The sequence below is a fragment of the Passer domesticus genome, chromosome 3, assembly GCF_036417665.1.
Source record: "Passer domesticus isolate bPasDom1 chromosome 3, bPasDom1.hap1, whole genome shotgun sequence".
In the NCBI taxonomy this organism is placed as follows: domain Eukaryota; kingdom Metazoa; phylum Chordata; class Aves; order Passeriformes; family Passeridae; genus Passer; species Passer domesticus.
This window is the reverse complement of record NC_087476.1, coordinates 11,177,976-11,205,889: the sequence shown is the minus strand read 5'-3', so window position 1 is coordinate 11,205,889 and position 27,914 is coordinate 11,177,976. Positions and strand designations below refer to the sequence as shown.

Genomic DNA, 27,914 nt, shown 5'->3' with positions numbered 1-27,914 from the left:
ATTCTGGGGCAGGAGAGTGGGAGGGAAGAGGGTCCATCTCCCAGCCCTGCATTCTCACACCCGCACATCACCAAGGACACAGAGCTGGGTTGGAAGGGACAGAGTCAGCCTTTCATTTCCAATTAAAGGTGTCGTATGTGTGTCTGTGCTATTGAGGACAGTCTGGTCCTCTGTAAGGAGATATAAGCTTACAGGAGAACTAGACTAATTGTCCCAGCAAAGTTCTGAAAAAAATCATGTGGTAGTGAGTATAAATAAAAGATCCAACAGTCTCTTTCAATTAATATTACTTGTATTACACTTGAAATGTATACAGTGCTACATGAAGAAAAGCACATACCCTCAGTGCAAGCAACAACTTCCAGCTCTGTATGAAGTGGGAAACATATTTTTTGCTCAAATGAGGTTTGACTTAAACTTGTGGCACTTTGGGCAGCTGTTAAATTATATTTTGAACTGGCATTTGCAGACATCTTATCACATCCAGATTGAGGCAGAAATTGGACAAAGATGTGAATGGCCATTGTTCATCTGAAAGCTATTCCTGTATTCTCAGTAGAACTGTTGCTATTTGAATTGGGAAACACTCCTCTCTCTGTTAAATTGCTTCATCCCTCCACCAGCAGCAGTTTTGTTTTCTTGTAGTGAGCCCTACAGTCCTTTGGCCTGCCTGTGCTGAAGCAGCAAGGGCTGGGGAGTGGGGGGACCCACTCTTTAGCTGTCATCTTCTCCAGCATAAGGCTGACAATCTCAGAAAGCCAGCATCACTTTCAGTGCAGCAGAAAGATAACCTACAGAACTTGGCTAAATGGTTGCAGGAGATGTAGGCCTATACTTACGTATACATATAAATTTCTCTTGACAAGGAAATGGCAAAGTGCAGCTGGGCAGAACACATCTTAGCCTTCCTTTACATTTCTTCCTGCAGAAGTTTTACCAGCAAGAGAACCCACTGCTCCACTGAGCAGTGATGGGGCAGAAGCTTTGGGCTGTGTTTTGGCCACTGACTGATGGACTCTCAGACTTGAAACCAGGCCCTCATCTTCCCTGAGACCCAGTCGCTGTGCCAATAAAACAGACTGGTGAAAGATAACTCCCTAGGGTGTGGTGAGGATGAATAAATAGTTGAAAAGAGCATGGAGGTACTCAGCTGAAAGGTACTTGATACTGTCAGATAATTGCTATATTCTTTATTCATTGATAAATAGCTATTTGGACAGTCCTTGGGAAAATGTGGACATTTGAAAAGTGGCCAATAATATTATTTACAGGAAAAGCAATGACCATAAATTTGAACATGCTTTATATAGGTTACATCTGAAGAATGAAAATATATCTGTATATTAAATTACTACATTTGTAGAGTATAATAATAGGATATGGTCATAATCCCCCTTTGAGTAAAGGAGGCAAAAAAACCCCAAACCAACAAAACAGCTGCTTTGCAAAGTTTCTAGATGCAAAGTTCAATAAAACCTTGATGTATGTAGTATGTATAAGCAGAACTGAGCTTGGATATATTAATCTCCAAAACCCTTTATTTTGCAGCCAAAATATGCCTACATGGAGTAGATTAAAAATATTTATACAAGGCAAAATTCCAAGGCTAGTGAACATCCTGTTGCCAAAGACATTTTGCGGACAACAATATATCATTTTACCACATACAGTAGTTACTGCTTTCACAGTGAAAGAATATGATAACATAGATATATACACATGAAATTCTGAAATTATGTTTGTGCCCACAAGCTGACTGAAGTGTCTCATATGGCCGTGCAGGAGACCAAATCCTCCAAGTGACTGCAGATGCCTTCCTCCCAGCCTGTGAATAATTGCTTGAACTCCAGGAAAAAGCTGTTTAAGTTAAAAAAAAAACCCCAATGTTGTTTAGACATGATGGATGTCTTTGGTTGCTAGCTGTAGACTTGGAGTGAGTTGCCCTGCTGCACCACAGATTTTCTAAATGAGGCAAGGCAGTGCTTTAAAACTTCATCACCTTTAGAAACATTGCTGAACATTATAGAGCCAGAGTTAAAGCTTCCTATGCCCGTCACTTGCGGGCCACAGAAACCTATGCAGAAAAACAAAATAAGGAGGGTAAGAGAGAGTCAGACCAAACATCCACAGCCCCATATCTGAGAGCTTTGAATTATTTCTATGCCATGAGTGTGCCTGATCTCAAACCTACTCCTGCATCACATTGCAATGAGTTCTGACATTTTATTTCTTATTGTTACATACCCCCCCCCCACATTTTTTTTTTCAAGTCTGCCATGGGTTTATCTTATTTGGTAAAATCCAAATGATTTGAAAAAAAATGAGGAACAGTGACCATTTCCTCCAAGTTCAACTCCTTTGAGGGACATAATAGTACCTATTTCTGCAAGATCTTCCTCAGGCTGAAGACTCTAAGCGAAATTTCATGTTTCCTTTGGAGTAAGTATTTCTACTTCAGTGCCTATTTTTATCTTCCTTGTCTCTCTCTAACTATGTTGCTGTAATCTCTTAGAGATGAGGGGATGAGGACACAATGATCAAACTGTACATGAACCAAACATTTATATCATAAAACAATGTCAATTTTTTGAGTTATTATTATTTTTTTCCTTTTCTCTTCCTCGTTATTTTTTTTCTTCTATATTCCCTTCCAGAAACACTTCTGTTTTATATGCCACTTTGGTATAGGCCTTCCATGGGCTCAACCTCCCTCTGGTGGTTCCTGTCTACCTTCTTTTACTGTAGACAGAACTCAGGGAAACTGTGATCCTAATGCACACATACCATAAGTACTCCATGTTATATTTCTAAAATGAGGAGAAATTAATACAGACTTCTATTTGCCAGTTTGTTTTGCTCAAAAAAACCCCAAAGACACTGTGAAAATTAGCCTGAGACACAGAAATAGTATTGCAATAGAACATGTCAAATATGATTACTTACATTAATTTAAAATACTCAGTTAATTTAATGAAGTGTGATTATCTCCAGTTTTGCCAAAATAATCCTCTTCTGCCAATTTTATTGAGAAAAAAAAGAGGAAGGTATACGGAAAATGGTAACAATAGATAAAGATGTTAAACTTGCTCCAAAACCAGGTATCTTGACATTCTGCTTAACAAAAATAAGTCTGAAATAAAAATTAAACAAAAGACAATAAAAACTGTCTTTTCTAGATTATACTGGGGAGTAAAAAAAACAACTACTTTTGTTGGGCATGAAATGAAACAGTTTTCATCCTGGCACAGTGACAGACAAAGTTATGACAAAGTTAACATATTTTTTTTTGTTTTCGCAGCACAGTTTGTAAAAGAATTTATTTGCCCTGGTTTGATGTTCACTTTGAGTTTTTTGAAGAGGTTAGAAGTCTATGAAAAGAATGTAAGGAAATTCCTCTTGGATATTTTTCAATCTGAAAATGCAATAGTTCTTTGATTAAAAGAAAAATAATGATTCTTTAATATTTACTTTTGAACACTTTATTTGGAGGAAATTAAATAATCATTCAGATCTTGAATTTTGGACTATTTGAAAAATGGCTTAAGAAGTCATTTCAATACAAAGAAATGAAAAATGTAAAAGTTTTCATTTCAAAGTGTGTACTTTCTTCATACTGCTTAGAATTTTCAACACAAAACTGCAAAAAACAATTTGTTGTCCAACCACTTGCACTTTGTCAGGATTTATTTATTTGTTTACTGTTTTGTTGTTTGTTTGTTTTAAAACTCTTGGGCAAGCAGTTGTTATCTGCACTAATTATAATGCCCCATTGTACAATAATTAGTCCAGTTTTTTAACTCTACACACTCTGAACATGAACCTCATTTTAAAGAAACCAGAGCTAAAAACCTGACTTTATAAAATGAATAAGTATCAGGGATTATGCTGTTTTGTCACACAGAATAATAAACTAGATAAATAAACTTTATTTGAGTCAATATCCAAAATTATTTAAGCTGTTCCATGGTACACATCAGTGTCAAATTTTTTAGATGATTGCACATTCCACAACCACTTAATTTACAGTGAAGGAAGGCTGGGCTCTGCTTTTTATCTCTACCAAGCTTTCAAGCAGAAACAAATACCCCGGCCTCCAAAACCTAAAACAGAAGCAATAAAGTACCAAAGAAAAGATGAGAACTTCTCCATTCCAAAACAAAGCTGCTATTGGCAGCTACATTCCAGGACATCCGGTTCTGATTTTTCTATTTAATCTATTCTTCATCTCAACTGTTTTTCAAATGTTTTCCGTAAAGATCTTTAAACAATTGTGCAAATGTTTTCTCTTAATTGAAAAAAAAAACCAAAACAAAAACCAACAAAGGGGACATTTCAGCCAGAGAAGCCCTTTGGGATGGTTCAGAGTGTTCTGAACCCAGTGCCACCGAGGTATCACCCTCACACAGGTGTACAAGGACCATGTGTTTGCAGAAGTGATGTCCTGCATTGTGCTTGAGCCATCAGGGATTTCCCTGCTCCCAGGCTTTAGCCATCCTCTACAAAGGCAAGACCTGATCCTGCAAACACTTATACATGTTAATTGGTAGTTCTGTTAGACACAAAGTAACTTTGACTCAAAATTGCTCAAGCGCATGAAGTCAGAGGCATAGAAGTGTAACACAGAATTAAATGTAACCTCACTTTTTATTTTCCATCCAACTTTTTTTTTTTTCCTGAGCTACACATTGTGGCAAATCCTTGCTACTTCTGCATTTCTCAAGACTTTTTCTCCCTTACTATTGTTTGGTAATGACACTGTTCTATGGTAATGATAAAAATATTTTGAATGCAGTATATATTAAGGCTGTTGTTGGTTGAAAATTACTTCAAGATATATATAAATTGCTTTTAGTTTTGTTTTACCTCCTTTTGCACTCTAAATTCTATTAGAAAAACATTTGGCCTGCCCTTTTTTTTTTTTTTTGAATAAAACAAGCCCATTCTTTTCCAATCTGGCAATTGAAACTTAATAAAATTATATTCTTTGATCTCTACCTAACAAAGAACTGTATATTGTTAAATGAAGTGGAACTGCAGCTACACAGTTTGCTGTGGACACATACTCCTGGAATCAATTATCTATAGATTTTAGAGGAGCACAGAATTTACAGACTTTTCAAATGGGAGCTGATGGTGAGCTGAAGGAAAAACAGAGATGTTTCATAGTGGTGCAATGACAAGAAAGAGATCTGTAAAACACTATAATGGAAAATTTTAAAGGAAATAATATTTCCAGATTTATATAGAAGATTTCATTGGGCACTGCTGGAGGAAATAATTTAATTATTTGCAGAGATAAATATGTACATCTTTTAAAATTAATTCTGTGAGAATTACTCAATAGAATGGAAATTTAATTGCAGTTTTAATACCAAAATATTAAGTAACTTTTATGTATCACATATTGTTAATAAAGTGGTGTTATAATGTCTATTCACCTCACAGCAGGAAGAGTGCACTTCTAGAGTTTACTATAACCAGCAAGGGTGATGGAAACTGCCACTTGCAGCTGCTGCCAGAGCCATGTCTGTGCTTTGCTGGACATTCAAAATGCACTGAGTACCATGGTGAAGAAAATGCTTGCATATTTTCTACCTTGCCATCAGCAAACTGCTCTGAGCAAATGATTTGTAAACGGAGGTCCAGCTGTGTAACCATTTGATGTCAGACACATTCATATCCATGTCCAGGAACTGTTATCTGAACCTGGAAAATAGGACACAGAAATGCACAGGTTTCCTTTGCATTCAGTTCAGAAAGACAGAGTCTCCCAAGGGAGATTCTATCTCCCCAGTGATTCTAAAAACAGTGCACAAGGTTGACTCAGATGCTGACACTAATGCTGTGGATACCTACAGCTGGCCAAACCAGTCTCACAGGTGCCTCTGTGGGTTCAACCCAATTCAGCTCCAAATCAACAGCACTAATTATAGTTGCCTGTGAATCTGCACCTGCTTCACTTGGGGTTGGTATAGGTGTCAGGCAGCATGAGTTCACAACTTAGCTCAAAGCTCTCCTACATTCATCCCTGGGATATATGGAGAGAAAGCATTTTAACAAGTCCTAGAGCTTTGATAAACATAACATACATGAATCATATGCTTTAAGAAAACCCAAACCCAAACAAAGGTAAAGATCTATTTACTTTTCAGCTTCACCTCTAGTTTGTCATTGTAGATAAATTGCCTTTGGAATTTTGGCTCAGTGCAGTGTTGCTCTTTGGTAAAACATCCAGAGTGACAGATGGAGACAATGCAAGACATAAAATAAGCTGTGAAGGTTTGTACAACTGTACAAGGTAAAATCAGGAGCTGATATGAAGAAAGAGCACCACTGGTCATAGAGTTTAGTGTGGAGAAATGTAGAACAAATAAAAGATTTATCAAGTAAAAGAGAACAGATATGGATTTAGGACAATGAGTCAGGAGGATGTTTCTAGCTATCTCAATTTGAAGGTTCTGTAGGGAAGTCAGGAAATTTTTGTCTACTTATCCTTTTCTTATACTTGTTTTTGCTAAGTGTTAATCTACTTTTTTAGATAGAAAAATGAAGGTGAAGACCTTTCCTATCAATGGGTTTGCTGTTCACAGTGCTCTGAATTAAAAATATGGTTTCTGTCTGATACCTGCTGTCCTACATTATTTTGATTTGAGTCTTACATTTTCTCTTTTCATGTTAATATTTCAGATTAGTCTTGGTCACGTAGTTACATTTGGCAAAACTAAAAGAGTATCGTGGGGCAGGCCAAATAGAAAATACTAAGTACTTAATTCTGGGTGTGATTGTTTTCTTCCTACAATGCACACTTCTTGGAACTGGGAGGAGTCCTGCAGTCATGAATTATTTATCTTCTAGATAATGGAACTGCAGCTCTGGCAAGCGGCCTGACCATGAGACCATCATGCCGTCCTGGGAAACAATCATATCCACTTCCTCACTGGAGTGTGGGCTGCTGCAAAAATTGTGTGTTATCATGAAGAACGTGAAAAGCCCAGCTCTGTCTGTGGGTGTCCACCAATGAAGCAACTTTTTTGAGGGTCTAAGTGTAACTAAAATTAAGGACTTGTAATTCTTTCAACTGATACAGATGAATTAATTAATTCAAGTGACTACAAGGCCAAGCAGCTCTAGGAGCTAATTTGTTCTCTGGGTTTGAATAGAGTTCAGGATTCCACCTGGGCACCACTCCTGAGGAAGTAGAAGCAGCAATTATCAGGAGTGGAAAAATCACAATGATGTTAAAGCCATGGCTCCTGTTTACAGCCCAAGCACAGCTGCACTCAACATTTGTCAGTGAAAAAGAGGCCTCCAGCTGTCTTGTTGACAGGTACTAACCTTGCATTGCTCTGCCACAATAACGGATTGTACTTATGATCAAAAATAAAGTATTCTGTTATACCCCTGTAGCCACACACCCTTTCTGCCCTGTACTCAACAGCATTTCCATGCACAGTCAGTAATTCAGTGCTTGTACAACTGTGCAAACAATAACACTAGATAGCACTGTTTCTTTTAAGATCTTCTTTACAGATCTCTGGTTGAAACATAATCCTGACCTAACCATGCCCTCCTCTTCTAGAAATGGGATGGTATTTGAAAATATGATGGTACAATGAAAGCCTGTGGAGCTGAGAATGGGGACATTTAAGCTGAAGTGTTTGATCTTTGCACTCAGAGTTAAGCATCATTTAGACAGCCAAGTGGCTTAATTTTCAGAAGGGCAGACTGACTGCAAATGTGCTGGGTAATTAACATCCCAACAGTCCATTTAAGTAACTTAATAATGTTATCCCTGATTTACAGAGTAGGCCTCTGGCTCGCAAATCAATAGCACAGCCAGAAGGAGATCCCAGAGCACATAACTCCCCCTCCAGCGCTTCTCTTCATTAAGCAGTGAGTCAAGTTTAAACCTCTACAGATATTTTGTGGATAGAACGGGTAACCTCCCGCAGCAGGTGGGGTCAAAACACAGGCATGCCCTCACCAGGGACTTCCTAAGTAATATCAGATCTGCCCACACCTTCATTCCCTGAGCAACTTCCCAGGTTTTGACTGTCTCACAGAGAGAGTAAAATCCAGCCTCAACCCAGTAGTGGCAGTAACATGAGCTCCCCCCAGGGCCAAAATTTTTGATCACACACTCAGAAATATCTATGTGAACAATCCCCCTTTTAATGTTATTTCTGTATAAATTATGCACTACTCCTTTCCAGCCAACATTTTTTTTATCAGCAAAAGTTATTTGGTAAGGTTTTTGTTTTCATACTGAGTTTTGATTAAGGAGGAGGAAAAAAAGAGTTTCACTTCATTTTCACAGTATCTCTCGGCAGAGCAAGCACTCCTGTTTCTACTGTGGGATTTTGTTTTTCTCTACAGTATGTCTTGACAAATAGCCCTCTCTGATTACTCTGCTTGCACAAGATTTCGTTATGGTTTTGATAACATGCCACAATCTTTAAGTTTCTGTTTGATATAAAGAGTCTGTCCCTGAACAGTAATCATGAGAGAGTAGGGAATATTGAGTGTTAGAGTTTCCATATTTTATGAGCTGCCAAAATAAATGATTTAGGGCAGAGAAGCCTGTATTAGTAGCAGATCTCCAGCTTCACTAAGGCAAGATACAGTGCTGACGAGTGGGCCAGTTTGTGGGAACTTATTTTTAGTTCCATTGTTATGACTTCAGTCTTCAGAGCCCAGATTCCCAGGTGGTATGAGTTGATCTGGTTGCATTGTCTTCTGTGCAACTGTGAGTTCTATGCTCATTTGTGATTCTCTCCATAACCCATTTCTGTCTAACCATCTGGTGCTGATGAGAAAAGTCTCTTCCGGACATATCCAAAATTTTCATTTTTCCACTGCCCAACATGAGCAGTGTTTTGATTATTTGCAGTGCTTCTTGGGGTCTTTCTGATCCCTGCTATACTAATTCTGTATCTGACTGTAAAACTGGTATCAGTCAAAGGGGAGTCAAGTTAGTTTTAAACTTTGGCTGGCTGCAAAAGAGGAGTAATACACCAGAGATCAAAGGGAAATATTTTCCAAGGGTCTCATCCAAGGGAACTCCTCTTGGATGAAAATATTCCAAGGGCCACACAGACTGTAAAAAGTCTCTCCAGAGGCCAGGACTGCCCATTTTCAGAATCTCTGTGTTAACAACTTCCAATTCTCTGTTTGAGCAAACTTCTCTGGTGGTTCCTGTTTCACTGTGTTGTTTATTATCTGTCTACTTGGGAAATCATATGTAGGTAGTGTTTCCCACCACGTTAATTTTATCTTGCATGTATCTTAAAAAGTAATGCTGAACTGCTCCCAAAGCTGTGGGAAATCATGTTTCTGGGAAGTTAACTGATTTAGGGTAAATATCCTGGTGACACTTGTCCCGTCAGTAGAGTTTCACTAGTAGTGAGTTGAAATGATATGATATCCCCTCAGCAGACTCTCACATGTTGGGTTTTTTTCCCCCCTTAACAAAGAATTTCAGTGCATCTATAATCAAAGAAAAGAGCAGTGCAGTTTGTAGTCATGTGCAAATTCTGAATAAAATGGATTGAGTCAGTATATTGGACCTAAATTCCAGATTGTGGCCAGACTTGTACTCTGCTACCTTCTCCTACAAAACAGAGTGCCTGAAGGACTTCAGTTTGCTGAAATCATTCCCAGTTATTCATGGTGATTCCCATTCTTTGCATACTGAACTGATGAGTAAAGATCTTGCCAGGAAGGAAGGGAGGAAGGGATTTAGATTGCTCATTGTCATTGCTGTAAAGGATATAGGATAAAGTATCATGTGTAATCTATTGTCTGCTATGTATTGTCCTTAGTGACAAAGGTGTAACAAGTCACATTATCTTGGTGATCCACTTCACACACCTGTGTTCTCCTGTCATTTTCAAATTACATTTTAAAAGATTTGTGCCTATCTTAAAACTGTACACTGAGATGTACACGTATTTTACATGGCTTCATATTCTCAGAGGAATTTTTTTTTTTACTTTCATTTGACCTTCCTAATAGGTTGCAGGGGAGGGGAGGACAAATAGTGAATCAGATCAGGGAAATAATGGAACTTCTCTGGACTACAATATCTTGGTTAAAGCAGGACTACAACAACAGTAGATCTGACCAGCTGAGGCCAAGTCTAGCTGATTCTTGAAACCCTCTGAGGACAGGCCTTCCACCCACATGTGGGTTCCAGTGTTACTCTACCATCCTACTGAAGAAGTCCTGATGTTCAAGGTGAATCTCCCAAGATGCAGCAGATTGTTCTTGCCCTTTGTTAAATCATCTAATCCTGAGAGTAGTTTGAGCCCATTGCCTTTACAACTGCCCTTCAAAGAGTTGTAGTCTGCTGTTAAATTGCCCCTTTGCCTCCACATCACTGCTTAAAGGCAGGGCAACTTCATCTTGCCTTCCCCTGGCCACATTCCTCCTGATGTGATCCATTATACAGTTCCCTGTGCTTGTGATCAGAGCACAGTTGTGTCCATTGGTCTGGTATTCCTTAAATGCCAAATGTCCTTTTCAAAGAGGCTGCTGTTCAGAAAATTTATTCACTGGTTTGTCCTTGCCCAGGTATAAACCTTTGCATTTATCCTGGTTGAATTTTGTGAGACTTCTCTGACATTAATCTTCAAGTTTGTCAGGGTCTCTTTGGTTTCAAACTCTAATTGTAGAGTGTGTCAAACCCTGCCTTTTCTGCTTAATTACTACACATTTGACAAGGGTGGCTTCTGTCTCATTATGCAGGTCATGGAAAAACATGCTGAAGACCACCAGTTTGACTATCAGCTCCCAGGCTGCTCTGCTTGTTGCTGGCTGCCAAATTGATACTGAGACACTAATTAGAATGAGGTGCCTTGGCCAGTATTCAACCCATCTTGAAGACAGTTTGTCTAGCCGGTATTTCCTCAGCCTACACATGAAAACACTGTGTGGGATGGTGTCAACAGTTTTACAGAAGTCAGAGTGTATTACACGTTATCTGCACAGACACTCATTTCCTCATCAAAAGCACTTGGGCTGGTGGTGTATGATCTGCTGATGTTGACTGCTCCTGATTACCTTCCTGTCCTTCAAGCTGGTGAAGCAATAATGCTATTGTGGTGGTGCTGGAGAGGATGGAAAGCTCCTCTGATGGAACAGGTTTCAGTCAAATGACACAGCAAAATATTTTACCTCTCAGTGCAAATGGCTGTGCATTAAACCCGTGCAGGTTTTGGCGGCACCAAAAAATTTGTCTCTGGAGACTCTTCTTCCCCTTAGCAGAGCTTCACTGCTGCTGGAGGTTTTGTGTGTCTTGACTTGGAAAGCACATAAGTATGCAAGGATATAAGAACGTTTATAACTTACAAAAATATAGTTTTAACAAATATAGTTTGTTCTTGGCACCAAATTAAGCTGTCTCTTACAATACCTGGTCTTTCCTGTATCATGCCCTTTTCTCCTATTCTGTTTGTCATGTTTCTTGATAAACTATTTTAAATATCATTGTTATTAAGTATCACTCCTGGACACAAGTCAGGATGAATAGCTCATTTCACATCTCCCACAGTTGTTGTTTTAGGGTTTCCATAAACTCAGCTAGACATGAATGTATCAGTTACATTTGGGCCATATGTTCAAGACTTTCTTTAAAGCATTAGGAATAGCATCTCATATTTTATGCTGCTCGGTATATTATAATGCAAAAAATAAATATGAAAGACAAAATTAAAAGGATTTTGGTTTGGTCAGACTGAAACCTTTCAATTGACCCCAAATTAATTTCATCTAGCCATTTCCCTTCAGAGAATTCTTAAATTTTCTAGTGGGGAAAAAAGCCAAGGTTTTAAATCCTTTGTGAAAAAGATTTTCATTCCCTGCAGAGCTGTAAAACTCAAGTAACAAACATGTACATGTTTTATCCCCTCCTAAATCACATGTCAGCTTCCTGCAGGCGAATGCCAGCAGTTCCTGTCAAAGGTATAAGGTATAAAACTATTCTGGTAGGAGCTGAGCTTCAGAGACTTCCTGGCTAACATGGGGATTGTAAAAAAATCCAAAATAGATTGGGAAGGAAGGCTGCATTCATGTGAAACATGGAATCTCTGTTCCAAGATCAGAGGTGATTTTTAAAGGGTCAGGATCCTCTGGATTGTTAGAATGGCCTTAGGCTTTTCTTTGGAGAGATAAAGCTTAAAGAAGAGAGTGTTAAGGTAATAAAAATTACTCCAGTTACAGGATTCTTCAGCTGGAGCTTTCTGAAAACTTAGAGAAGAAAAATGTGTCCTCCCTGGAGCTCACACAAGAACTATGAGTGGATAATGGATAAAGTGAGAAATGATCATTTTTCAGGAAAACAATCCAAGTCATTTCACAGAAGAAACTGAAGCCACAATGATAATCAAAAGCTAAATAATATTTGGTTATCTGTGCCAAACTGTGTGAATATGTCCATAGTGTAAGTCAGAAGATGTGCAGAATGAGAATGATTTGCTTTAGAATTAGCCCTTAATATAGACAGAGATAATCTTAAAGTAAGTAAATGAGGTTATATTCAGTGTTTCACTCACAGTCACAGCAGATGCAAATAACAGATAAACACTACCCTATCTGGTGTACCTTCTGGCCTGTGCTGGATTTTTTCTCTGCAGATTAGCCTCTTATTATTTTGATTTTTAGGATCAAAAGGTTAAAAGTTCCAAAGAAGTGTACACAGTGATAAATATAATTTTGGAAACTATTCTATAAATAGTCTATAAAATATTTTTATCAGTGAGGAAACTTTTCCGATCTTAACCCTAAGGACTTTTTTTACCTAAAATATAGCATCTGCAGTAAATATAAACTGATTTTGTCTACTACTTTAAAATCCTCTATAATTTTTTTTAGCCTGTAGGCCTGGATTTATATTAATTTCATCTGACATATACAAATGTCCAGCCTTGGCAGCAAAGGTCAAGTAAGTTACCTATGTTGGCTGTGGAACAAGGTCATTCATGGGTGAAGTGGTTGAGCTTCCAGAAATCCACACCCTGGCTCACCTCACTGCAGCTTCACCAGTGACTTGAGCCCATTTCTGTGAGAAATTAATGGAAGCCACTGAAATCAAAGGAAGAAATTAAATTCTTATGTATACTCCTGCTTAACTCACAGACTTAAAAAAAATATTTTAATCATTTAAATATAACTTACCTTCTAGCCATATCTTATTTTTCCTTTTATGTAAAAACAATATTTAATAATTAATATTTAATATAAATGACGTGTTATTTTTTAATGTACACTTCTATACACCTTTTCTGTGTGGGTGGATATTCCTTTTCTTCACCTAGATTCTGAAAAATCTTGCAGACTTCTTTGTGCTCCCAGCACAGGGGACTATGAGCCTGATTAAACTCCAGACCTTGATGGTTTGCTGCTGCTTGGCAGTGCAAGCCTGACACTAACATCTAATTGTTTAAAATCAGTTCCATGAAGCTGAGGACACAGATACTGGTAATTGCTGGAGAAACAATCTTTTCCAGAACTACTGAATTTTTTAGAGCAGCAAAACTTTAAAGAATCTTCAGAGTTGCAGAAGGTTGGTTCTCACACTATGAAATTACCAGCAGTGTTAATAGTTTGATAGTAATAAGCTGGCAGATAAAATTGTTGATAAATGAACCATCATAAATCCACAGAAAGCAGTGTAGATAACACCTATGAGATAAAATAATATCTACCCATCTCAGACTTGCAATGCAAGTTTAGGTCTTTCTCTTAGAGCCAATAACTTGTCATTTGGTAATTTTCAAATAAAAACAAGATTACATGGAATCTAGTTTGAATAGGAGCTATGGCCTGTAGGTGGTCATGGCCATCAAGATGATCAGGCTTTTTAGAAAAATGTTCAGCAGTCAGAAAATGTACGGTCTGAACATGAAGATCTTAGTGGCCAATTAAAATACACATCTGTCACATTCAATTCCAACATAATCAAGGAAAAAGATTATTATCTTCCCAACAGAGGTGTTTTTAACATGTTTTGGACACACACAGTATTTCCAATTAATTTCAAACTCATGTTATATCTAATCTACATCATCTTTCTTAGATTTCTGTCAGAATTGTTAAATTCTTGGTTAATTATCAACATTTGTATGATTTTCTTTCCTGTGTTATGACTTTTTTTCATTTTCAGTTTTTTTGTCTTTTATTCTGTCAGGTCTCTCTAAACATTCTCTGTCTTTAAAAAAAATGTGAATCTTCCCAAATAACCCCTGGAGTGCATACCTGTTTTAACAGTATGAGAAAATCCACTGACATTTAAGTGCCTTATTCGCTCTCAGCTGGACATGTCTTAACAATGGTGCTGAACTGGGGTTTTAGGCCTAATCTCTAGACAAATCCTTCTTCTTGGAGGATTTTCTGCTTTTTCTGCTATGCTGGAAAAAGACATTTCTGCCACCAAGTGCGCCTCACCCCTCCTTCCTTGTCTCTGGCCAGAGGTTCCCCTCTCTGCAGCCTTGCTGACAGAGCTGATGCTCCTGTCCCAGCATGGGGCTGTGCTGTAGGAACAGTTCAGCCCAACACCAAATCCTGCTGGCACTGATGGTGGCAAACATCTACAGCAGAGCCACTGCCTGGACAGGGGCTGCCTACAGCTCCCTTTCCTCAGAATCCAACGTAGAGGTGAAACTGGGAAAAAGACCAAACACTTCCAGAGCTCAATATAAAAGTGATTTAAGGTACAGCATGTGGTGTGCCAGGAAACACTTCATTATGATTGTAGGTGTTACCCAAAGAGCACTAGTGTGTTTAGCATTTTAGATTTTCTACCCTATAACACATGACAAGAGGTTTATGCTGCACGTGTTTAAGTCAGAAAAGGTGTTATGAGTAGGAAAATGGGGAAGGAATTAAAAAACAAACAGATTTCTAGGTGTGTTTGAGTTCATAAATAGCTTCTCCAAAGTAATATCTTTCTAGAAGATGAATCAGAAAAACATTATTTGCTTCTCTGTAGGCCAACAGAGCAAAAGGGATTAATTCAGCATGACTGAAACATTAGAAAGCTTTATAGGATGGTCAGCAAACATCCTGCTCCTATGTACTCAGTATCACAGAGGCATTAGCAGAAACAAAATGGAAAAGAAAGGTTTGTTTATTTTGGGGACGACTCACTGTATTTTTTCCTACATTTCATCCTTTGGTACGTGAACCTACATTTATTTAGGGCCAGGTATATCACTGTAAATTCTCTCCCATAATGCAGGAGATGGAGCAGAGATAGAAAGCTTTTATTTTTAAAATAACAAATGGCCACAATAAACAACAAAAAGATCACATTATAAACTGGAATGATTAATAAGTTCCACACACATAGGATCCCCTTCCAAGAAAGGAAGGTCAAATAGTTAAAAGAATTTTGAAACTTTGACTGTGATCTATGTGATTATTCAATATTTCATTCATCAGTTGTTATAAACATATATATAAGGATGAAAAGCTCATTTAAGGCAGGAAGGATAGGCTGCTGGAAATGGCACAGCCTTTGAATTTAGGAGTAGTGCTGTCTAAATAACTAATCTTTCCACTCTCTGTCTAAACTTAGGGAAAAATTGTTTCAGGTCAACCCAAAATGACTTTTTTGTTAGTTTTGCCAGAACAAAAATGAAAGAACAGTTATTTCAATTCTGATCAAATTAAACATACTGCTTGATTTAAAATACCTCATTTATCTTGCAATTATTTTTTATGCATTTCAAATTTACATCAGATTTAACTAGGCTTATTCCCAAAGTGTGTCAAAGTGAAAAATCTGAACATTTTTTCTAAAATGGGGTGAAAAAATTCTTACTTCTACCTCCAACTTTATTATCAATTTATGTCATGGGTTTTTTTATATCACAAATTCTCATCAGGAAAGACTTTTAGAACCTTTAGATTTCCTAGGAACATGGCAAAAATTAAATCTAATGACCAAAGTAGATAGTCCAACATTTTCAAAAGACAAGGAATTATGTGTAATAATTAATAACCATATCCAACAATATCTTTCAGTTAAGAGGTTTTTTTTAGCAACATGTCATTACTTATTTGAAATGTGAATTCTCCAAAGTCACCAGCTTTCCTATGTCTGGAGCATACTGCAGCCACAATGAATGGAACGCATTTATAACTGCAGAGAATGAAGTCTCCTTTCTTTTTTAGAGCTACCTCTGTTAAGTGAGTTCCTAAGTGAGCATTTGATGTCACCTCTACCTTTCTGCCATTTTCATGTTGAAAAGAATTAGCAAATACAATAAATGTGTCTGGGAGAGAGGCAGAGCTGCCCTGCCATCATGGTACTAATTTGTTTCCAATCCAGTGGCAAATTATTCTCTTCTAAAAAGAAAAAAAAAGGAGAGGGGTAACATTTCTCTTAGAGAGAGAGAGAGAGAAAAAGAAAAAAAATTAATAAATATTTTGCAGAAGGTGAACTTCGAGGTCCTGTCGCAAATCCTGAACAAATTACAGGGAAGCAGAACCAGCTGGTGGAGGAATACTGCTGCAGTAAGCACAGCTCCTGGCCTGGCTGGCCAGCACTCTGCAGATCCCAGCTTTACTGTTGCAAAATACCTTGGCCAAATAATAGGCAGAATCTGTTGCATTTATTCAAGAAAAACAGGAGATGATCCAAGTTACTTTATGAGGGAATCTGAAGTGGACCCTGGGGTTTCTACGCCAGGTCACTCTGTGTGCTCAGAACAGCTCAGCACAAGAGGGTTGCTAAAGGGAAGCTCATGAAGAGGTGTGGAAGGAAGAGTGGTCTGTAAGAAAGGGAGGCTATGACACAAACCTCATGGACACAGGAAGAGCAGTGGTTAGGGCGGAGCTCACAGCTGTTGTCTGCTACAACACCAAAATCCAGTGACTGCATGCGTGCTGTAGCATGGGTGATGTTATCTTGTTATTTTATCTTAGTTTTGGTTTTGATTCACTATTTCAAATTACCCATAACAAGCAGCCTGACCGCCATTTCCCTCTGAGGGAGGGAGACCTTTTCCAGAGGGCACTCCCAAGGGATATAACCCTGCAGGTACAGCTCTGAGGAGAAAACTTACCGTAGTATGAAAGTGGCAAGGAACTGCATGTATCCATTACTTATTCACTCTGTTCTCTGTGGGGAGCCTCTGAGCCTTTAAACTTTTTCTCTGTCCATTAGATGTTGGCTATGTAAATTTTGGAAGAATGAGTTAGCATTTGCTCATAATAACATCAGCATGAGTGATCCCTAGCTTGGATGGAGCTCAGATTCTAGCAAAAACCTAATTCTTAAGTAATTATTTTTACTTTTATATATAACGTAGAATGTAAATGAAGTGAAAGAAACTAAATGAGAGAGAAGGGGGAAGGTTACATTAGTGGAAGGATATTTGCTGTAGCAGACTATTTAATATCTGAAATCTGGAATCACATGAGTAACTGCCTTTTTCAAGCTTACATATTGAGCTATTAAGGATTCTTGAGAACTTCAGGTTTAAAAGAGATGGTTTTCTAGGAAAGAGGAAGTAGCTCATTCAGAAACTGTTGTCTCACTGCAGAACTCCTCTAGCAAGGTGTTGTGACCTGTAATCTGCAGGAAACAAGATTCAATCCCCCAAACGGTCCCTGATGTTCCTCAAATGTATGTGTCTGCATACTACAGCTCAATTTACAAAAAGTTAATGGGTAGTTAGCAATTTTTTCACAGGGTGCCAATAAAAGGTTAATCAGTCCTTGTAGTAAGGGATTCTATAACAGCTTCTATTGATGGACTGTCTCTACTATGGCTTGTAAATCCTTTGTTTAAGGAGTCTTAGTATAAAGTGTTGCAATGACAATAATAATCTAAATGTGCAACCAATTCTGCCTCCTCCACTGCCAGCAATGCTGATAATGAGCTAACAGAAGCACTGCTATTATTGCAATGAAGCCTGCAGGGAGAAAAATCCAAAAGGCTTTTATTAGCAACACCAAGACATGCTGCTGTTTCATTCCAAACCAAAATGAATCACCTTTTCTATTTTTGGATTGGAACAGCCATTGCCTGCATTACAATACATTGCACAGTATGGCACAAAAGTGCTGCCCCTATTATGAGTAAACTTCAAGTATTCCTGGAGTTTTATCCAGGCAGTTTACATATTCTATTTTATTTTTACAAAATGGGATGTATAAACTTGGGGACTTCAAATAAGACAACTTGGCATACTCTTGCCTTTCTAAACACATGCAATGCTTTGGAAAATTTGTGTATTTACAGCACTGGAAAATAAAATCCAGTATGCCAGGTAAAACAATGGTCCCATGACAGCACCACTCACAACCCCACCTCTGCTTTGGAGTAACTATTTCTTAAGAAAAGGAGATTCTTATTCAGTGTTCGGCCTATATGTTGAGGCAGCAAGAAAGAAACTCAAGTAGAAAGGTAAGGTTGAGAAGTCTTGAATTTTCTTTTTGGAATATATTACGTAATATTATGTAAAATATTTGACTGGATCCTTTACTCCTTTACTAAATTCTGTAAATAACACAGACTAAATTCAAGTCTCTATTTGCTATAAGTTTAGATTCAGAACAAAGACATAACACTGTTTAAATGGTGTCTTATGGCATGTGTTCTTCAAAAAAACAGAAGCCATATTTAGCACAGTACCTCACGGTCACAGTTCCCCTTGGCTCACATGGAAGCTATTAATTGCCCAACACCTCTGAAAACCAGGTCTGAATTGTCTCCATCTGGGATCCAACAGATGAATAAATACATACAGTACCAAATGAGAAGTGACCATGAAAACCTTGGCCTCCCAAAGAGAAAATCACAGTAGTTTATCCCCATGCTTTGGCTGCACACCTTAAAAACAAACTAAAGAAATCTTAAAAACAAGATTGGGGTGGGCAGAGACCTTGCTGCTGGCTTTTTAGGTGCTGAAATAGAGCCAACAGAGCAGCACAAGGAATCTTCAAGAAGCCAAAGTGTTATTAATTACTATTATATTTACGTGCTAATGCTGGTAATCTTAAGTAACTGTTTGTGAGAATGTTTCAGCCTGGCTGAATCCAGAAGTATTGTGTAGATGCAGTAACTGTCAAGAATATGAGCTGTGGAACAACAAAAGCCACCTGCATTGCTCATGAAGGTCTGGAACCAAAGTACCGGAAAGACGGGGTTACATGCCAAGGAAAGAAAAATCCATTCTGTATGTTCTGCATATGGACCGAGGCATGAGGCCCATAAAGATGAAAAGGTGCCGCTAATTTTAGTGGGATGTTTCTATGACTAATGGGCCGTGTCAGTTATAAGTCCTCTGGACACACCACAGTGCCTGCTTGGAGCTGAAGGAGAGTTGTTTGATTCCCAGATGGATACCCTGGAAAACTGGCATTCCCACGAACCAGTGTGTACCTTTAAAATGGTGCTGTAGCAATGGTGATGAAAATAAAACACAGTCAGATCCTGTGCTTTCATGGCTGGAGGCAGCAATCAGCAGATCGTCACATTGCCAGAGCTGACTTCATTTGCTTTTTGGCAAATCTGTGCAGCAAATCTTAAATCCAGGTATTATTATTTTCAGTCAAAATTCCAGCAACTGACATCTCTTGCTACTTTTCAAGTAGCCCCTAGTGACTCACCAACACTAAAGGACTTTGCCATATTTGCAGGAGCACAGCCACTAAAAATAGTCAAGCATGTGCCTACAAGATGGCTTAGTCTGTGCAGGGTTATAAAACACACACTGGACATGTGATTTGCTTTGCTGTCGTATTTTCTGAGTTGTGAGCAGCAAGCTGCCAAAATAGAATTCATTTACTGATTTCTTCAGAGCTGTAAGCTTAAAACTGGTTTTTCTGTTCTTAATTTATGTCATGGAGTCTCAACAGCAATTTAATTTGAAGCCTCCGAGTAGGGGAAAGCCAGCTACTGATGTCTGCAGGCTGGTTGAATGTGTGCTGGCAGAGGGCTGGAGTCAGAAGCCGGGCTGGTAACTGCTTCAAAGAAGTGGCTGCTCAATCCTCAGACAGTCTGAGCATTTTCCTTCAGCAAGTGACATAAGAACTTGAGCAGAAGTCATGCAGATGCTGTACCTGAGAGTTATGTGGCCAACTTGGTATAAACAAAAAACAAAATACTACTGCACTGATTAAAAAAGTCACAATAACATTTTCTCCTTCAGAGAAACAGTTCATTTCTTTCCAGGTTTATACTTGAAAATATGGAAAGGGGCTCAAACACTTTAAAATTTGGAATGTATGTAGCAAAATGTTTGAAAGAATGTGACTGTTAAGAAATTATTTATGTCCTTCCTTCCTTCCTTCCTTCCTTCCTTCCTTCCTTCCTTCCTTCCTTCCTTCCTTCCTTCCTTCCTTCCTTCCTTCCTTCCTTCCTTCCTTCCTTCCTTCCTTCCTTCCTTCCTTCCTTCCTTCCTTCCTTCCTTCCTTCCTTCCTTCCTTCCTTCCTTCCTTCCTTCCTTCCTTCCTTCCTTCCTTCCTTCCTTCCTTCCTTCCTTCCTTCCTTCCTTCCTTCCTTCCTTCCTTCCTTCCTTCCTTCCTTCCTTGTCTTTTTTAAACATACCAAACCACGAGCAGAAGGAGAAAATACCACTGTCACAGATGTACTCACATACTTCTAAAAACTGAGATGTCTCTCTGAAGAGTGTTAAACCTTGCATCTGACTTTTCTGCAGTCTTTATCCACTGAAACAGAAACAACTTGTACTCCTGTGTATAGAGTTTTGAAATTATTGCTTCCAAATCCACAAAATCTATTGACAACAGAGCACTGTGATAATATGGTCACTGTGATTCCAGGCATTAATGCACCCTTTGTTATATATAATAAATTAACAAGGCATATCACAGTTTATTTTTAATGTTGTTTCTTAAATTTGATCATACAAATCAGTTTTGACAGGAATTTTTCACAAAAAAATCTCTGCCACTTGAGAATTTCAACTCAAACATCAATGGGGAAATCCTAGTGATAAAAATAAAAAAAAATAAATTTAAAAAAAGGTAAATAAAACCTCAAAAAATCTAGAAACCCAAATCCTATATGCTAAAAATAATTAATATACTAGGACTGCATTTTTCTGCTACTTGCAAGAGTTCCTGGTGAAGCCCTTGTCCCTGCTCCAGAGCAGCTCTGGCAGTGCCACCTGGTGCTGGCTGCACCACGGTCACCACTGCTGGGGCAGAAATTGCCCTTAGAAGCAGCTGAGGCTGCACTAATTGCCCTTAGTGACAGCTGAGGCAAATTCCTGTGTTACTTTGGAAGTAAAAACAAATTACCAATAAAAGTTTAGCTGGTGAACTAACCTACATTTTTGAGCATCTAAAGGTTTTCTTGTTATGGTTATGTGCGCATCAGTTTACTTTTTCTCAGTATTTTCATTCCGGTTATTTTCTTCCACTTCATTAAACTTCCCAACAGGCCAGAAATTCCTCAAAATGGCTCTTCCAGATCAAAATCAGAACACTTGTTCTTTCTGCAAGCATGCCAGTACACCACAGTGTATTCTATCCGAATTTTTCATGACTGTGGTTTTGGAAAAAAAAATTAAAACTAAGGAGTAAGAGGTAATTTCAAACATTTACCAGTTCCTCTGTGGCAGGGGGAATCCTATCAAGCCCCATAGACTTAAATATAGAGGTCCAGCTGGAGCAGCAGATCCCACACAAGTTCAGGTTTGACTGGGAATTTATAATTCTCACAGCCATGGTCCTTCCTTTTTTGCCTTAGCTCCAAAAGAAGATCCCTCCTCAGCAAAGCCAGTCTTCTGCCTCATTTCCTTCCCTTCCAACATTTAGGAATTGCCTACTGCTATGCCCTTAGGATGGTTCTTACTATCCATCAGCACAGACAGATCCCAGCCCTGTCAAATGCATTTTCCCAGGAGACCTTCTCACTAATTCCCTGCTCTCCTTGTGTCCAGGGTAGAAGTTTTGCCAGCACTTCTCCTCCTGCCAACAGATTTTAAATGCAATCACTCCATAGTTGCTGTGGCCAAAACGGCCACGAATCACCACTTCACTTATGAGACCATCTCTGTTAACAAGCAACAAATCAAGGAGGGCACCTTTCCTAGTCTCTTCCAACCCACAGCATTCCACGATTCCATGGCCTTTAAAGAAAAAAACCCAACCAAGCTCACTTGCTAGTTTGCATTTCCTAGCTGGGGTGGAAGGACTCTTTCCTAGTTTTCTGTTTACTGAGTAGATACCTAAATCTGAAGGAGTCATTCTGGGTTCTCTTTGTCCAATGGAGATGAAATTGGTGCAGTTCTGAAGAGAACAATCACATTTTAATATCTACTTGTCAGCTGAGTCACTTGGTACCCTAGAAGTACTTACTCTGACCCACTGGGCACAAAAGGAGCACAGAGTGACCAGCCTTGCTGTAAACCTTCAGGCCACAGGTGGCTGCCTGGAGCTTGAGGGATGCTGGTACCTCAACCACACCAAATTGTGATGAGTGGGGCACAGAGAACATGGGAACCTCTGCTTTAGTCTCTGCTTGCAAAACTTTACTCTTACTGCTGTTTCCTACTCTGTGAATTTTTTTTTTTTTTGCCCAATGTATCATGGGGATGAAGTGCAGCCAATTCTTCACTTTGAGGAGAGACACAGGGAAACCGAAGGAGCTATTGCTAAAGTCCCAAAGGTAACCCAAAGTTATTGGTTTAATTTTCATTTAGAGCCTTCACATATGCAAGCAGATACAGGGTGCAGGTGGTTCACACAACACCATTTTCAGCATGCTGTGAGAAGACAAGAATGGTATAATGGCTATTACTTGCTTCTATTTCTTATTTATTAATGTGCCTGACCCATGGGCTCTCTTCCTCTCACCATGCCCAATTTATGTGCATATAACATATTCATGGAAACCCAAAGTGTATCATTTGCTGCCAGCCAGCCTACATTGAGTAAGTACAAAAAGGAGACTACATTACAGTGTGGGAAGTGTGGTATCACAAATGTGTACAAAAGTAAGGGCTCACCTCATAATTCATGTGTGAGGGAATGAATATGACACAGCTAAGATTTTTATTGTTAATTTTTTGCAAGCACATTTTAATTGTTAACAGGCAGGAGCGGTGGCTATGTGTGGTCCCTCTCCCATCTTCCACTTTTGGCGGTTGGAGGGTGTTGGTGAGGAATTTGAGCAGATCTTGATGTTCTCGAATCACTCCCATAAGCAGTCACAGAGATGGAGCTGTTAAACGAGCTAAACTTGCCAGCTCCCTTCCAGCTGCAACCACAGACCTGATGTCTCTCAAGACAGCATCCCTGCCTCCTCAGAGCCAACATATAAAGCCTGATCAGAGCAGAGCCCACTTCTCTGGTGTGCTGTGACAAATCTTGTGCCTTATCAGCTACAAACCTGGTCCCACTGCTGTCAGCCAGGGAGTTGCTCACATTAGCTTTGATGAAGAGGATTGAAATAGATGTTGCTGATTAAAAAAGCCTGCTTTGATTCTAAGTGTCTTGTATAGTGAGTTTTCCAATTAAATGTCAGAATCATAATGTACCATAGGCATTGTAATTGTAGTTACAGATGTTTCTGACTTTCAGAAAAGATTTCCTTATGTCTTGTAATATAGCATACTCAGTTTGAAAAACAAACCCTTTACTTTTTTTTTTCGTGCATGGGGGGCAGAAATGTCCTTTTAGTTTCAGCTGAAGACATTTTTGTTTGTTTGTTTTGCACTGAGGTCAAAATCTTTCAAGATTTCTTTTATTTTTTTAGGAGAAAAATATAGAACTAAAAAGGCAAGGCATCATAAGTCAGTAGTAATGGCTAGGAATTTTAATGGTATTTTCTAGCCTGGAGATAAAGCTAAAAGCCAAAAAAGAGGTTTTCTCTTCAGTGGTTACCTCTGATTTTTGAAGAGTCAAATTAGCTTTAGCCTAACCAATAAGCACATGAATAGCTTTGGGAAAGCTGGTGAAGCTTTGGCTGTCAGATTGAAATACACTTATGAACATATTCCTGCTTCTTGTGGTTTTATGGTTTTCAGCAATAAGCCTCTTGTATTCAGTTATATTTTTGCAAATTATACCAAAAAAATTAGCAAAATACTTTTCTTTCTTAATGTCAAAAATATATAATAATCAGAATGTAATCTGATGTGGTGTGGCAGTATAAAACCAGTCTTCCAGAAAATTGATTCCAGCAAGCAGTAGTCCTGGGAAGGGATTCTACCCACCCCTCCATTCTCCAGCTGATGTCATACATAGCCTTTTCAAGATTTATGGAATGAGAGAAATTTATGAAATGGAGAAATTATCAAACACAATGCTTTTTTTTTTCTTTTCACTTCTTCCACTTCTTTCTTTCCTTTAAATGAAAATAAGTGCATCACTGAAAAAAAAAAAAGGATTAAGAAAAGCAAAAGTAAATAATATTTGGTGTTCCCTGTTGTACACATCAGAAATTTTAATGTAAACTCAGAAAAACCTTTCCCTTTTCAATTTTTGGTCATGAGAGTGCTGCATATATTAGAAATCCTGAACAGCAGCAATCTGGCTGTAGGCCACATACCCACAGGACTTTTCTGAATGAAGAGAAAGAACAAAAAAATAGTTAAGAGTTAAGCATTATCTGAAATGCAAATGCCAGTGCACAAGCTGACTTTACACCTGAATTATCCTGACAGACATCCTCTGTCTGTGAAATCCAGAAACAGGATGTGACAAATGCTTGACATGAATTGAAGTGACTCAGAAATAACACTGTGGCCAGAGTTTGATATTCCTAACATTAAAGAGGGGTTATAGTAATATCATTGTTGAGAATCAGGTATCTTCTTCCACCTTGGTGGGAAAGCCTCCATTTAAATCACATTTAGTCCATAGTCTGTGGTATTTTTATTTTATTTTTTACTCTAGAGGAAGAGCTTGAGAGAGAACAACTGTCTGTTGAAAGGCTGCAGATGTATAGTCACCACAGATATAACTGCTTTAAGCTGAGGTTCTTCCCTTACTAAAGAGAAAATAAGGGCAAAGGTATGTGAAGAGAGAGTTTACACATTCTTCCTTGAGTTCATTGTGTTTATAAAAGAAAGGCAGAGCTTTGTGGACTGTGAGTCTTGGAGATTCTGAGAACATTTGTTTTATATGCTGATCCAAATGCTTGCAGTTACTGTATATCTATGCATTTCAACTCCATCAGCATTCATAAAGCAGCTAGATATCATCCACAGGACTGAAAAACATAGCTGAGTAGAACCAGGACTGTTCTTTGACATAGCTCAGAGATGTTTTGAAAGGCTGAAGTACTGTCATCTTCTTCACAGCTGAAATGCACAGGTGGTTCACTACATATATATATCTATATTTATATATATAAGTATGTACATTATGGGCAGACAACTCAGGGGGAGTACATTCAGATGTGAGTATTAAAATGTCTGTTTCAGTGTTAATGAAAGCTATTTCCACTTCCACTTGAAGGTATTGCCATATATGTGAGAAATTATGCGAGGAAATCTGCGTGAGCAACTTATACCTCATGTTTAAAATCATCTATTAAAACTCTAATTATATTTGCAATATTTACACTTCATATCATGCTTACTGGGAGTATAGACATTTAATTGACAAGGAAAACATTTGACAGTGAGAAAATCATAAATTTATACAGTTAAATATGGCAGACCAGAATCTACATGCTTAATATTTTCTGTCTTATTTGGCCTGAGTTTTGGTTGAGCCACATTGACATGTAGTAAAAAAAAAAAAATGAAGCAATTGTAGCTAGACATGAAGGAAGATTCCCTTACACATATTAACAAATAACAGTACCAGAATATATTCTAGAGAAGTCTGGTATCTCTGAAAAGCCACTTCTTTAAAACTAATTTAAATTTTACTGTACTGAACCTGTGTGCAACAGAATCAGAATGGCATGAATGACATCATCATTGCCTGAGTTTCCCTTTCTTCTTCTTCTGTAGTCACTATCTGGAAAACTCTGCCTTGCTCCCAGTTTTAGGACTCATCTATGCTCCAAAGCCACCAAATAGTACTGGGGCTCAAAAATTACCAGATGCTAGCCAAGGACAGTGACCGAGACGGCTGCTGTTACCTGTGCCAGGGGTTTTCTTTGGTCTGCAGGCAGGAAGGAGAGGAAGATGATAACCCAAGAGGAGGCAGGGCCCTGGCAGACAGCGTGTACCCACCCTAAGGTGAGCCTGCGAATGGAGTTCAGCTCACCTGGCATCTCTGAACTCTGCATCTCTGCAAAGCTTCTGTGATGCACAGACACCAGGGCGTGCTTCCCCTGTTCTTTTGGGTTCTGAGGGTGCCTGTCCCTCCCCACGCACGGCCTGAGAGCTCGTGTGGGTCTCTTCGGGGCCGCACCTGGTGCGGGGCAGGGCCGCAGCTCCGGGGCCGCCCCGCTGCCCCGGCCTGTCCCGCCGGGCGCTGCAGCCCTGCGAGGAGCTCGGCGGGGTAACGAGGAAAAGCTCCTCGGCTGAGCCTCCAGAGGCAGCTTCCTTGCGCTGGTAGGCAGGAGGCGCCATTACACAGCTTGTGAGGGGGAAGGAGCGAGCAGGCGAGCGGGGCCGGGGGCGCCCGTGGCTGCCAAGCCCCCGCCGGGGCCCGCGGCCCGGCCCGGGGCAGCACCGCCGGCAGCTCACACGCTCCGGTCACCACCTCCCGCTCCAAGCAGCAGCTGCTTCCCAGCTCCTGGCCGCGGAGGAGCAGGAGGAGGCCTCAGCCCGCAGCAGCGCAGCCTCGCCCGGTGTCTGCCAGGTGCGCCCCGGCCGCGGCTCCCTCCGCGCCGGGCCCGCTCCGCCCGGCGGCAGCGGCCGCCGCGGCCCCTCGGCACAGGATTCCAGCAGATCGGCAACCTGCTGGTCATGAGAAACGATGTGAAAGCATCGCGTGTGCTACCTAATGTGCGCTTTCGGTGTTCGAGGTCCTTCAGCGCAGGGGATAATTCTGATGCTAGCACAGGCATTGCCCCCGGCACAACGCAACCGAATGCGGCACAGCTGGGCTGCGGTGGGATTCTGTCCGCTGCGCTCCAGCTGCTCTTCTGCCTCCTGGAAAACTTCTCTCTCTTTTCTGTTCTTTTCATTTTCCAGGTAAATTAATTAAATGTAAACTTCCCCTTCCTCCTCAAAATAACAACAGCAGCAGAAAAAAAAAAATCTAACAAAAATAACGAAACACACCACCACCACAACAAAACAAACAAACACAACAACAAGAAAAACAAAACGAAAAATCTGTGGTGTTTTCATTAAAACATCAAAACCTTCTCGTTAGAAAAATTGGAAAAAATATGTTTGAAGAGTTCTTTTTTAAAATTCATATAGTATGTCTCAGGGAGGAGAAAGGAAGGGCAGACAAGAGAAAAAAAAAGAGAAATAATATCAGGGGAAAAAAAGAGGTTGAATGGAGAGAGGGAAAAAAGGAGAAGGAAAAAGAAAAAAGATTTTGAAAAAAAAGAGAGTAGAGAAAAGAAACTCTTATTTCCTGCAAAACTTTGTTTAAAAAGAGAAGTAATATTCAGCTGAAAATACTTCAACAGCAGCAATAAAAAAGTAACTTTAGCAAGTAGTTAAACCACACAAATAAATTTACTCACCTGCATGGCATGATTTCCTTGTCTGAGCAAAGTTTGTGAACTGCTCATGTGTCAGTAGGGTGGATTCCTGGTAAAGAACTGATTTATTTCAGTGAGTAATCCTAACACAAATTGGGTATAAGATCAGAATAGGTGTCTGGCTTCAGTGATTCCTGATTTACATCATTAGCCAGCAGAACTGAACTCTGACATTTCTCCTTAATACATGCTTAGTATTAAATGAAACTGGCTTGTTAGAACTAATGTTCACTGCTGCACGGAGATAATACTAAACTCTGCCCTAGCATGTATGTACATTAACCCTGATGATCCTAAAGGGAAGTCGAACTTG

At 39.3% G+C, this 27,914-nt stretch overlaps 2 long non-coding RNA genes across 6 annotated transcripts; one reads left to right on the top strand and one right to left on the bottom strand.

Annotated features, from left to right (window-relative positions):
* Positions 1 to 1,520: 1,520 nt before the first annotated feature.
* On the bottom strand, positions 1,521 to 27,722 carry LOC135295982 (uncharacterized). Of its 4 annotated transcripts, XR_010358017.1 has the most exons (5): positions 27,584 to 27,679; positions 26,884 to 27,107; positions 17,067 to 17,174; positions 12,950 to 13,080; positions 1,521 to 5,706 (listed from the first exon to the last, which is right to left on the bottom strand). It is a non-coding gene; the product is annotated as an uncharacterized LOC135295982 (long non-coding RNA). The 4 variants fall into 4 exon arrangements; XR_010358019.1 differs by lacking the exon at positions 26,884 to 27,107 and having other exon boundaries at positions 27,584 to 27,722; XR_010358018.1 differs by lacking the exons at positions 26,884 to 27,107; positions 27,584 to 27,679 and adding an exon at positions 26,203 to 26,417.
* On the top strand, positions 5,838 to 10,997 carry LOC135295981 (uncharacterized). 2 transcript variants are annotated; one of them, XR_010358016.1, is made up of 3 exons: positions 5,936 to 6,129; positions 6,856 to 7,327; positions 10,747 to 10,997. It is a non-coding gene; the product is annotated as an uncharacterized LOC135295981 (long non-coding RNA). The 2 variants fall into 2 exon arrangements; XR_010358015.1 differs by lacking the exon at positions 10,747 to 10,997 and having other exon boundaries at positions 5,838 to 6,129; positions 6,856 to 8,408.
* Positions 27,723 to 27,914: the final 192 nt, after the last annotated feature.